General features: G+C 43.4%; 1 protein-coding gene across 1 annotated transcript in view; it reads left to right on the top strand.

The window, feature by feature from the left end:
* Window positions 1–13,568, top strand: part of UBR4 (ubiquitin protein ligase E3 component n-recognin 4) — a 3,959,899-nt gene that overhangs the window by 1,793,382 nt on the left and 2,152,949 nt on the right.

Consider the following 13,568-nt stretch of genomic DNA (forward strand, 5'->3'; position numbering starts at 1 on the left):
TTTCTCTTTGCACCCTGAAAGTTCTGAAACTGAGTCTTTAACGACCTTGGACCGGTTAGTATGCAATACTTTGTGAGTGTGCTTTATTTGTTTGTGTGTGCATGATCAAACCCACATGCATTTGTGTGTACCAACACGCACTGTATCTGAGCAAATACTGTATTAGTGTAGACTGAGTGACTAACCTTCTGTGAGTGATGTCTTGACTGGGAAGTGATCTGAGAGAATTAAATAGCTTGTGTTGAAAACTTGCCTTGCATTTTAGTAAATGGCACTGCTGAAGTGTGGCTTGCTTAAAAAAACAGGATTTGCTTGGCTTTGCAGAATTTTAGAATAATATCACTTAAAAGAAATCGAGTTATGGATAATCTTCACGACACAGTAATGTCAATAAGCCATGTATGAGGTCCTTTTACCCTACCATCATTTTGTGACCAGCCCCTTACCTTGCATTGGTACATTTAGTTGTACATGCTGCTGAAAGGCATGTCATAAAGGGGAGAGATGGTTGCTTTCTAGCAATTTCAGTGTTTTCCGGACCAAATGGTAGTGGACCAGTTTAAAACCATGGTAATGCTAAGGCGTGATAAATCTGATACTTTCAGTTGGTAACAATTATTTGTAAGTAGTGCTGTTTTTATTTATTTATTTTTTATATATAAAAATGTTTCTGATTCTGCATTAGTTTTCTTTCCTCTACACTAATTCTCTTTGGTGTTGGATCACCGCAATGCCTTGTGAATAACTGTTCTTTCCCGGATTACAAAAACATTCTTTGCGAATAACTGTTCTTTCACAGATTGGGTTAAAAAAAAAAAAAACTTGAGCTGTACCCTTTCTCCGTATCAAAAAATTGTTATGGTTAGATTAGGAGAATCATCACTCAAAGGGAAGAACATTTTTAGTTATGTCTCCTTTATTTCTCAGTGCTTGCAGAGTAGAGCTTCTTCTGAGAGACTGCTTGAGTGTTAAGCATATGCCTATGTTAGAACATGAGTTTACTTAAGCGTGCTCATCTTTGGGTCAGCAAGTTTGCATTCACCTTTATTAAAGTACTCCAGCTTTGAATTGCATTCCTCTTTCCAGATGGTGTGTAATTGTGGCCATTGAGATGGCAGCTACACCTCGAATCTGTAGGTGTGGTCAGAAAATGGTATTGCAGGAAAAACGTCTCCATCTCCACGATCTCTTCTGACTAACATTTTTAGGTTGTTTGAAATGCACTCAGGGCAGTAAGCATTTTATTTCTTAAATGTTGACCAGGATAGAGCATTGATCCCACTGGATTATTTAAAAGCTTTACTGCAGGGTTACAAAGCATAAAATACATATTTATTACATTTGTTAATCAGGTAATGTCTGACTGGGCCAGGAGCCCTTTTTCAGCGGAGGCCCAGGGAGAGAAGATCCAAAGCTTTAACAATACTAGCAAATTATAATTATAAACAAAGCACATACAAAATATCAAAAATCAAGTAACATTGTGCACAAATATACAACAGTGAAGCATTAACCGAGACACCAGTGCAGTTGTAAGCACAGCTGTGAGCAGTGGTTATTATGAGGTTATGAGCATGCATGCAATTCAGCATAGAGATGAAGGGGAAAGTAGAAAGGATAGAAACAGCAGGATAAGAGGTGGTATTAGGAAGAGTGGTGTAATGAGGTGGTAGGAAGAATTGGCCTGGAGTATGGCAGGAGTAAAGCCAGTGATTAGCTAGGTAGTTTTCTAGGAGGAGTTTGGACTTAGGATAGTGAGGCTTTTTTACGATGGGCTGAGGAAGTGTTCTCAGAATTTGGCAGTTTTTCTAAGAATAGAGAGAGTCGCCATGATAGTTGTGGGAGTGGGTAACGTTTAGCATTAGTTTGTCAGAGGATCTGAGGGGGGGGTCCATATTATGTCAGCGAAACGTCATTGCAGCGAATGCCATTTCACCGACACACATATAGACCGAAATCCAAAAAAACAAAAGCTCAGGTCAGTGATTTTTTTTTTCCCCCAGGGAAAAATCGCTTGGCCTGAGCTGTGACTTTGCCCTTTAACCAACTGTAGTGAAATGTCGGAGTTGGTATATTTAGTTGCGGTGGACACAGCCACCCACTTTGTAATGTTTTAAGTGGTGTGTTGTGTTTTGTTGATTTTTTTTTTTTTTTTTTTTTAAACCCCCTGGGGGGGGGGGATTTGTGACCTTGGGTTTTGCTCCTTTTAGGAGTTTGGTGTATGTGTTGAAGAAATTGCATTTGCTGTAATGCTGTTTCACTGACATACTACAGACCCTCTGAGGGGACCTGAGGTTGTTACTAGGTTGGACTAGATTAGAAAGAGCAGGGCGGTTGGTGGACTATTTTGTGGGCCATGATGAGTTGATTGATAGATAAAAGAAGGTTAGAGTGTTCAAGCTAGTTCAGCTGGAAAGAGAGCAGTGCAGTGGTGAGTCCTGTATGGATGATTAGTGGCAAATTTGGTAATTTTGTTCTAACAGGATTACAGGTTATTGAGATCATTCTTAAGCAGGTTTGTGAATATATGACAACAGTAGAGGAGTGTAGAAAGCAGGTGTGACTGAGAAGTGACCAGACTGCCACTTAGATTTAAGAATGAGTTTGCCCTATAGAGGGTGCCAAGTTTGACGTGAACTTGTTTTGATTGTTAAGAGAAATATGTTTATCAAATTTTAGATTTTTATCTGTTGTGACACAAGTTTAGTCTGGTTTGTGGGTTCTGTCTTGGTATCATTTGAGGCGAGGATTGAGGGAGGGGATTGGCATGGTCTGGATTTTTTTGTTTCTGAAGACTATTATCTTAGTTTTGTTTGGTTTAGTATGAGTTGATGTTCAGAGAGGTGTTTTTCTATATCTTGAAAAGGGGTTTGCATTTTTATTTGAAGTTCATTGGGTGAGAGTACTGACCAGATAAGGTGTTTACTAGGCTAACAACCACAAGGGCCTTTTTAAGCCTAGCCATGCATCCCAAATCTCTAACAAGTTCTGATACCTTAAGTGTAAGCATGGGCCTGGGAGATGAAACGTATATGGGTTACCTGTGTCCATTAGAGACATAGGGGCTAAACCAGGGATGAATTTCCGGTTTCTCATCCAGATGTCTAAGTTGCACTTGAATTGGGTTTGGGAGGAACTCTGCTTCACATGGATCGAGAGCCTGTTCCATAGACAGGGTAGTCTCTGGGATACATGACCCATCTTTCCAGCAGGTCTTACTTATATCACAGGCAAGGTTTAAGTCCTTAGAACAGGTAATTCTGTTTTTTTTTTTTTTTGTTTTGTTTGTGAATATGCAGGAGGTCCATCAGAGTGGGGTCTTAAAATGACCTGTATGCCAGGCATAGATCTCCCCCTCAAAAGTCTGTAGGAGATGGAATACAAGGATAGGGCCTTGAGGCGGTCTGCATAGGACATATTACTTATGCCATGTATTCTTTTACTGAGGAACCTCTGTGGGCGTTCCAGTTGTTGGATATGCCTGGTCAGGTACATACCAGGGAGAGGGGGGCGTTGTACTCAATGATAGGTCCAATGAATGCCGAACACAGTGGAACAATGACTTCCTGGGACTTAAATGCCATACCATAAAATGATTTCCTCACTGCTGTAGATATGTGATGATCAAAGGCTAGATTACTGTCTGTGTGTCCCCAAGTCCTTGACTACTGTGTCAACTCTTAGGGGTGTGTTGTCAATATGGTAGTTACCAGGGATGGATGACTCCCCAAAGGGCACTGTTATGCATTTATTGGCGTGCAGTTTTAGTCCATGGCTCTGACACCAGTTATCTGTCTGTGTCAGCCCCTCCCGAAGAACATTTGTGTCAGTGAGAGATTTAGTGACAGCTCCTAATTTGCAATCATCTACAAATTTCATCAGCCAGAGACTGCTGACATTGGCCTTGACTTCTGAGAAGTAAATGGCAAAAAGGAGTGGTTTAAGGACTGATCCCTGAGGGACTACACTTGTGTGTTTATTTTAATGACACAAATGCATTTTTACTTTCATACTAGGCTAACTGCCCTGACTGCGGTGGTGGTTCTGCAGTAGCGTTGTCGCCTCACAGTAAGACAACGTCCTGTTCAATTCTCAGCCAGAGCGTCTTCTGTGTGGAAACGTGTGTGAATGGGCGTACCTTCGTTGAAGGTTGTGCGTCCGGGTCTGCAACTTTGCACGTAAAAATCTACTGCCAATCATTAGCGGACCGGAGTTCCGCTGTGGTGACCCCTAACCAGGGAAAGCCAAAAGACACAACAACTAGGCTAACTGCCCTGACTGGCCATTTTAAGTCCATCCAGTAAGCTGTGGTCAGAATCAAGCAGGAAAGACCTCAACCATTATGCTAGTACATCCTGAGGTTATTGGTGTACTGGTCAATGGAGCATTATCGGCGTACTGGACAATGGAGGCTAGAGTAGTTGCAAAGCTGAGGTTGTTTGTCAATATTCTAAAGAGAAGAGGGCCAGGTATGGAACCTTGGGGTACAGCAACAGATATTGGGAGTATGGGGAGGAGGAGATTGTTTTCCCATTTAGTAGCCTGCTGTTGATTCGAAAGGTGGCTGTGGAACCAGGACAGGGATGATGAACTGAGACCATAGGATGAGAGCTTGTTGAGTAGTTGCTGGGAAACTGCGTCAGCTTTGGACATGTCGAGAAAGACAGAAGAGACAAGCTGGCCTTCGTTTAAGAAACGAATGGTGTTGGTGAAAGATATTGGGGCAGTGCTAGTACTATGTTTAGGTCTAAAGCCGTGTTGAAAGCTGGACAATAAGTTGTGACTAAGGAAGTGGATAAGGAGTTGATTGTGGATGCATTTGTCTAAGATTTTTCAAGGGGGGGTTGCTATGGGATGAAAGTCGGTTAGTTCTTTAGAGGGTCTGCCTTTGTGAAGGGGAATGATGTGTGATATTCAGAGATATGGGATTATTTGAGGTGACTGGGGCAGGGGGTTAGGGAACAATTAGGGTTGAAGAGATAGTTAATGCTTTGTCAGAATTTTGGGTGGTTGTTCAGGTGCTTCTTTTGACAGGTTTGGAAGTAAGTTTGTCTTTTTTGCTTTGTTTTTTAGCTAGATGCCGTAGCTTTTATGTTGAGGTTTACTTTATCTTTGGTGGTGTGGTAAACTGACCATGCTCTATCTCTGTGTTTAAGTAGTAGTTTGGTGTCCGTGGTTAGCTAAGGTAGGTGCTTGACTTTTGAGTGTACTTTCCTAGTGGGAACGAGATTAAGTATTTTAAGTAAAGTATTGTTGAAATACTGAACAGCCAGGTCTAGATGTAGGTTTTTAAGTGATGTCCAGTCACATTGTTGAAGCATCAGGTTAAAAGTAGAGGGGGAGAAGTTTTTCTTGCTACAGATGTATTTATAAGCGAAGTTGCTTTGAAAATGCACATGTATTCTGTATAGAAAGGTTGGAGATTCGTCACTGAGGGAGTCTGGAAGGCAACCAGCTAGGTAACTTAGGTTGAGTTTGTTAGTATCCAAGCTAATGTTGACTGCTTTTTGGAAAGTTTGTCTATGCGAGTTGGATAGTTCATGGTTTGGGTGAAGTTGAATAGGTTTAGGAAGTTGAAGGGGTTATTGGATGAGCAGGAGTGCCAGTCAAGGTTGAAATCACCAACAACTATAGTTTCTTGGTTGAAATTGTTAGATGCCCAGGAAGTAAACTTTCAATGGTGGGAAGGTTATTGTCAGGAGGGAGATGGGTGGTAATGATAATTAATGTTTTGTTTGGGTTGATTTCAAGGCAAGTGGTTAGGATTTTGGAGTTGGTAGGTTAGGAGGAGCACAGTTTAGTTCAACTTTGAGGGTGTCCTTAAGCATAATGGTGACTCCACCACCCCTGTTGATTAATCTATCTAGCCTAGTGATGATTTAACTGGTTGTGATAACTTCTGTGTCTTTGATGTGCAGCTTTAACCAGGTTTCAATTGTCACAGCTGTGTCTGTTGAGTAGGTGGCTAGAGCAGCATTGAATTCCCTAGCTTTTCTTATGATGCTACAGAGATTGAAATTGGTAAAGAGCAGGTCAGTATTGGAGGGTTTTGGAAGCAGGGTGTTAGGGGTGAGAATGAGTAGTAGACTGAATAACTTTTGTTGGGGGTGATAGTTGGGGAAGATTGTCGGCAGGTTGAGAAGTTGTTATTGGGACCAGGGTTGGGGTGGATGTCAGCTTGGAGTTGAGTTTGTTTTAGAATGTAATAGAAGATGCCCAAGTTAATTAATTTTTGATATCTGGAGGTAGCAGAATCAGGATAGTAAGTGTGTGTGTTTGAAAGGTATGAGAATATGGTACAAAAAATTATATGCTGTGTGATATTTACAAGAATGACAGAGCAACCAAGCTAAAATTTGTTTAAAGTGAGAACAGAAAATGTGTACTTTGATTGGGATCATCTTTTAGTGTATATACAAATGCTTTGAGTGTGTGGATTACACACAGAGGGGTAGGTGTATGCAAACAGAAGAACAAAATATATAAGGAGGGGGAAGGGGGGAGAGAGTGGAGGAGTGCAAGTTGCTTTTAGAAGAGAGAAACTTTACTTTTTTGGTTGTCCTTGCTGTTGTGAGCAGAAGAGGAATATTGCTGCAAGAAAGATCATAGTTTTTAAGTTCTCAGTTGATTAAGCATTATTCTCATAATGCTTCCTCATTGGAAGTATGCCATTGATGGAAACTAAAGGATGGCCTGCTTGGAATGTTTTTCTATAGATGACTTGGTTTTATAAAAAGACAGGAGGCAATAGGCTTGTGTAATCCAAATATTTTGTCTGTGTTGCTGATGTAAAGGTATTGAATTTTTTTTCCTTTGAGAGGCATGTTTGCATAAATCTTGAGTCATTTGAACTCACTGAGAACTTCACTCATCTCTCTTCTAGCATTTCATCCAGTATGATTGCTGTGGAGGGTAGGTGGACTGTTGATCGTCGTGTTTCACTGTCACAGTCATCACACTTGGGTTATCCTGCCAGGAGTAGCCCTCAGTCTTCCCGAATACCAGAGGCTTAGGGTTTCTCCCTTGGTTGCTATCACTCCAGGACTGACGTCAGGTCGTCAGTGGTATAAAAACAGGCAGCTGACGCCATTACATCAGGCTTTCTTGCCAAGGAGCCCGAAGCAGTTTGCACGAGTGCTGGTCGGCTGCTACCTGAGTTTTCATTTCCGAATTTGAAGTTAAGTCTTCTAAAGCGAAGTACCCTATTGAGGATCCTTTTTTCTTGCTCTAACCAATGTCAGAAAAAGTTAATTGTCTCACCTGTGGAAAGCAAATAACCACACTGTGATTTCCATTCTTACTGTGTCACCTGTTTAGGCCCAGACCACGATGTCCCTCGCTGTCGGTTTTGTGCTTTGTTCAGTGCCAGAACTATACGTCGTAAGGCCCTTATCGTAGCTAAATACTTTTGCTCTTGATCTCAGTATTCCGGAATGGCTTCGGTAAGCCATCAGACTACCCATTTTTCAAAAAAAAGTAAGGATAAAGATAGAGATAAGACCACACAGGTCCAACACTGCAGACGATGCCTCCGTTAAGCTAGTCGCCAGTTTGCCGGTACTCAGTGAGGTACTTTCGCAGCCCCTGATGCCCACTTCTGTGGCTTCACAGGCCACTACCGAAACCCGTTTGGAGTGTGGTATGCCGCGAGAATCTTTGACTACGGAACCTGCAGATGTCTCTACCTTGGATGGTTCCAGAGCTGCTGTGCAGGCAATGGCTTCAGAGGAAGTTCTTTGCACTACCGATATTAGACACAAACCGACAACTTTTTGCGTTTTCAGTTCTTTCTAAAACTACCGAGTTTCTAGGCCCAGGGCACGAACTACGCCTAAAAAACAGACGACCCAAGCTCAAGCACTTGCAACCATGCCTCAATCTCAAATGCTTAAAATGGCAGAAGACCTTATCATGCTGATTAGGGGAAGTCGGCCTTACCCCTGCTAAAAGAAAAAGAGACTTGTCCCCAGCAGCTTTATCCAACCGAGTCTGACGACTCTGAGGTTTGATTATGAAGAACATGCCCTTATCTGCTTATGAGGATTCGGATGCAGAGGAATCCATTTCTTCTGCCTCTCCTTCAGAGGATTTTTCTTTTGGTGAAACCTTACATAACTTGCGAGAGCATTTCCATTGGGAATGCCAAGATTATCCTCAGTCCAGAAAGAGACTAATGGAATTTTTTTAGATTTACCATAGCACAGACCCTTAGCTATTCCTCCTGTGCTGGATATTGTGGATGATGTTTTTATGGAATCCAGTCTAACTCCTGATATTCTACCTCCTGCTCTCAGGAAACCTGACAGGTATTAGAGTCCCCTGACTCTCTCAAATTTCTTTTCAAAAAATACTACTGCTGACCCAGAGGTCATCTCCAGAGTCATTCTAAAGGAATAAAAGCAACCACAACTAAGAATCCCACCCCTTCGGGCAGGGATTCCCGAGCTTTAGACAGATGGGGTAAAAAAGTGTACACCTCTGCAACTCTTGCCATTAGAGCATTAATTTGTCAGTTCCACATGCTGAAATACCAGCAACATACTATGGAACTTGTTAAACAACAATTATCTACCTTCCCAGACTGCGCAGAAACAACAATTATCTACCTTCCCAGACTGTGCAGAAAATAATGAATTAAAGGAGCTTATGCATTCTGCAAGCCAAGTTACTAAGCATACCCAGCAATATGGGTTTGACGCCCTAGAAGCATCCTGCAGGGCAGCAGTCACAGGTTCTGTACTTTTAAGGCATGCTTGGCTTGAGGAACAGACCTTGCCATACCATGTCAAATCAAAACTATTAGATGCAGTACTGAACAAAGACATTCTGTTTGGCACCAAAGCAATTGAGGTTTTAAAAGTGATGGAAGAAAAAGCTAAGTCTGTGCAGACAATTAAAGACTTTTTTCAAATCCAGCCTCCGAGATTCAGTAGGCATTGCCCCTCATAACATTGGTCCTGTCCAGCCCCCTCAAGGCCTCCTCAGAATAGACCTAGGGGGAAGCAGACCCCCCCCCCCCGACAGCAGTTCCAGGGAATGCAGAGATCTAAGCAATAGAGTACCTCCACTTCTAAAACAGGGAGTGCTAAGCCACCCCCTTATGGAAAGAATTCACAATGACTTTTCAAATCCGCCTCTTACCCCTGCCCACCTGCTTGTGGCCCTAGGAGGAAAACTTACCTCCCATGCAAAAAACTGGGCCTCCATCACCAATGATCGATAGGTCCTCAACATAGTGTTCCAAGGGTACAAATTTTATTTCTACACACTCCCAACCCCAAAAGGCTTCCCCAATCTTCCTTCAAACCAGTGGGAAGAGGCACAAAACCAAGTTCATTCCCTGCTCTCCATGAGGGCAATTTAGCCTGATCCTGCAGACCAGATAGACCAGGGTTTCTATTTCAGACTTTTCCTGGTACCCAGAAAAGATGGCACTTGGTGCCCAATCTTAGATCTATCCATTCTAAACACCTTCCTGGTGGTACCAAAATTCAAAATGCTTCCTTTGCTGTCCAAAGATGCCTGGTTAGCCACCCTAGACCTAAAAGAGGGCTATCTGCAGTTCCCAGTCAGAGGCTCTTGCAGGAAATATCTACGTTTCGGGGCAGGATCTGTGCATTATCTGTTCTCTGCACTTCCCTTTGGCTTATCCACTGCTCCCAGAGTTTTCACAAAATGCCTGGCTCCAGCCATTGCTTTTTGCAGGCAAAGAAATAATCAAATTTACCCCTACTTGGATGACTGCCTGATTCAGGCAGAAGTCAGGAAATGCTGTTCCAGCACCTGACGTTTGTAAAGGACCTACTGACCTCACTGGGGTACACTATAAACTAAAGGAAAGCCAAACTAGTCCCCAGTCAGAAAATTGTATTCCTGGGAGCAAGCCTGGACACAGCATCCCAGATGACATTCCTTACTCCAGAAAAACAAGCCTGTCTGACAAGATACTGCTCTCAACTGGCCCACCAGAACCTAGTTATCCGCAAGGAAAAGCCTGCAAGCTCTGGGGTTTATGGCTGCCTCCATTTTACTAATTCTATATGCCAGGCTGCATATGAGGAAGCTTCAATGGTACTTAGAGCCTTTGGTGTCAACATTTTCAGGACTTGGAAACTATTATACCTATGATACTTTGTCTAAGGAAAGATTTTCTTTGGTGGGCAGCCTCATGCAACCACATCAAGGGACTTCCCTTTTCACAACCCCATGCCGCGCAGACCCTAACCACAGATGCATCAAACTATGCGTAGGGTGCATGCCTGGACGGCAGATGCATTCAGGACCACTGAAGCCCAAATCAAATTAATCTGCACATCATCCAAAAAGAGATGCTAGCTGTTCAGCATGCTCAGACAGCTTTCAGATCCCTACTCTCTCCTGGGCCTCTACTAATCAAAACCAACACCAGAGTGATGTGGTACATCAACAAGCAGGGGGAACCCCCTCTTACCCACTCTGCATGCTAGCCATGACCCTTTGGAACACGGCCTCAGCCATGCATATTCACCTGCTAGCACAATTCCTGCCAGGCAAGCAAAACTCTCTGGCAGACAACTTAAGCAGAAATCTCCTAGACCCACACGAGTGGCATTTAAACCACAACACCTTCAGCCTCATAACCCAGAAATGGGGTACCCCAAAGGTGGACCTATTTGCCTCCCACAACAGCCACCAGCTCAGCATATTCTGCACCAGGGAACCTCGCAGCAAGGCCTGGAAAGTGGATGACTTATCCTTCAGATGGGTAAGCCTGTCGATCTGTGCATTTCCCCTCTGCCTCTTCTTACAAATGTATTACTCAGAATAAGGGAGGAAAGACCAAGGACAATCCTGATTGCCCCAGACTGGCCATGCCAGCCCTGGTACCCACTATGCAGTCTGTCACCGTTGCCTCCATGGCACCTCCCTCAGATTCCATCTCTCCTGACTCAGCAGGAGGAGAGAGTTCATGCATCCACAATTTCTGACCCTGAACCTGGCAGCCTGGCTTATTCCTTGACCTCTCCTCCATGGCCAGCCTAAGTAAGCAGGTGCTGGACGTTCTACATAAAGCTAGAAGACCCAGCACTAGAAAATCCTATGCTGACATGTGGAAAAGGTATTTTTCCTGGATCCAGGCTAAAGGAGCTGAACCAGCACAGCCCTCCTTACCTGTCATCCTGGATTACCTAGCAGACCTACTTCACAGAGGCCCATTCTTCTCTTCTATTAAAACCCGTGCCTCTGGCTTCTGTGCTCATTACAGCACAGAGCCACCTCTCTTTTCACACCGTCTATCCAAGCAGTTCCTTAGAGGGGCTGACAACTTTAGGCCACCCAGAAGAGCCCCTACCTCTGTTTGGGTCCTTAACTTTGTGTTGGAAAAGATCATGCTTCCACCCGTGGAGCCTGCAGCTTCAGCAGAGTTAAAATTCCTCTCTTGGAAAACAGCCTTGCTTCTGGCCATCACTTTAGCTAGAAGAGTGTCTGAGCTACAAGCACTCATGGCTGTGGAGCGCTTCATCATTGTTCATGCTGATAGGGTCACCCTCAGGACTAACCCAACTTTCATGCCTAAAATGGTGTCCAGTGTGGCTCTCAACCAATCTCATTTGCCCACCTTTTTCCCTAAACCTCAAAATAAGGGGGAAATGATCCTGCACTCTTTAGATGTGCACAGACAGCTCAGATTCTACCTGGCTAGGATTAAGCCCTTTAGGAAATCTAACCAGTTACTAGTCAGCTTTGCACCAGGGCCAAGAGGGCAAGGCCATATCAAAACAAACAATTTCCAAATGGATAGCACACCATATCCATTTCTGTTACAAACAGCACAGGAAACCACCCCCACAGGAAGTCACAACACATTCCACTAGGGCAACTTCCACCTCTGCAGCCTTTCTCAGTGGGGTCCTTACCAGGGACATCCTGGAAGCTGCAACATGGAGCTCTGTTCATACTTTTACCAAGCATTACCACCTGCCTATCTTTTCCAAATCCAGGGCAGGCTTTGCTGCCGCAGTCCTGAAGGGCATACTAGCCAGCCCCAAATCTTCTTGACTGCCTCCACCCGTTCTTCAGCTTTGGGAATCAACTCAAGTTTGATGACTGCAGCAGTGAAACACGAAGAACATAGTACAGTTGTGTACACTTAACATAAATGTAGATGTTCGAGTGTATTCACTGTCACAGTCCTGGTTTCCCACCCTCCATCCCCGTTCTCTCTCTTCCTCACTCTTTACAGGGCTAGTTGGTATTTACTTTCTACTGGTGGCATTATTCCACCATAACCTAGCTCCCTATTTGGACTCCTAACATTTGGGACAAAAAAAAACTGATGTAATGGCATGCGCTGCATGTTTTTATACCTCTGACGACCTGACGTCAGTCCTGGAGCGACAGCAACCAACACAGAAATACTAATCTGGTATTCGGCCTGACTGAGGGCTACCCCTGGCAGGATAACCCAAGTGTGATGACTGCAACAGTGAATATACTCTAATATCTACATTTATGGTAAGTGTACACGACTGTACTTTCCTGTTAGTTGAGCAGAGTAGACCTAAGAGCCTTTGAGAGAGTCATCTTCAGCTTCTTCCAGAGGGTGTTCAGGGGTGCCATAATACCATCGCTTGCTGTGATGGATGTTACTGTGGATGGTTCAGAGTTCCCTACCTACCTTAGTTGAGTCTTCCTAGACATCTTTGTGTTAGGACAGAGTTTTTGTAAATTAGTAAAGCACTGGCTAGTTTGCAGAAAAAGCTTGGCTCTCTGTTAAAGACCAGTTCCCTCTTTGGAAAAAAGAGGATTGAATCCTACAGCTCAAGCCTGAAGTCTTACTAAAGTTGCCAAGTCCTTAATGTTTTCTTACTATGACATCTCCTACTCAGACTGAGTAAGGACATTCCTTGGTTATGTATACTTTGCTTACTGGATACTTCTGTGGGAAGGAGGATTCCATCTTTGCCTGCGGATATGACTTTTGATCTATTTATGAATGTTTGTTTCTTTGTAAGGTTCTTACACTTTCATCATAGAGACATGTTCAAAACAAAGTGACATCCTTGAAGCATAGCCTAGGCTGGTCCCTTCTCTTACCCTTGTTTGTCATGTCCTCACAGACGTTTCTGGTGAAGCTCTTGGGCATTGCTAGCAAGTCAGGTAAAACATTTCCATTCCTTGTTACTGTAGTTGTACCTGTACATCCAGTAGCATCTTTTACATTGGTATAATCTATTCATGGTTTGTACCAACAACCTTTCCCACCCAGTCACCTGCCTCCAGGTAAAGAATTTAGACAGTTGGATTTGTTGTAGAAAATTAGTCCCAAACCCCCCCCCCCCCCCCTGTTCTTACGGCTATATCATACAAAATATAGAGCTTTGCAGGTATTTCAGTAAGTGATTGCTTTCCCTAAGGTTTGCTTCTGAGAAGAAACAAAAAAAAACTGCTTCAGAGCTCAGTGACCACAAGAAGAAAAAAATATCCAGTAAAAAAACATAGGTGCCATCACTGAGGTCCTTGTGTGACATTGTCTGGAAGGTCATTATCTTGTGACTTTATTTTTTTTTTTGAGATGGTAGACCTAG

This window comes from Protopterus annectens, chromosome 1.part1, assembly GCF_019279795.1.
Source record: "Protopterus annectens isolate FY-2018-M chromosome 1.part1, PAN1.0, whole genome shotgun sequence".
Lineage (NCBI taxonomy): Eukaryota > Metazoa > Chordata > Ceratodontiformes > Protopteridae > Protopterus > Protopterus annectens.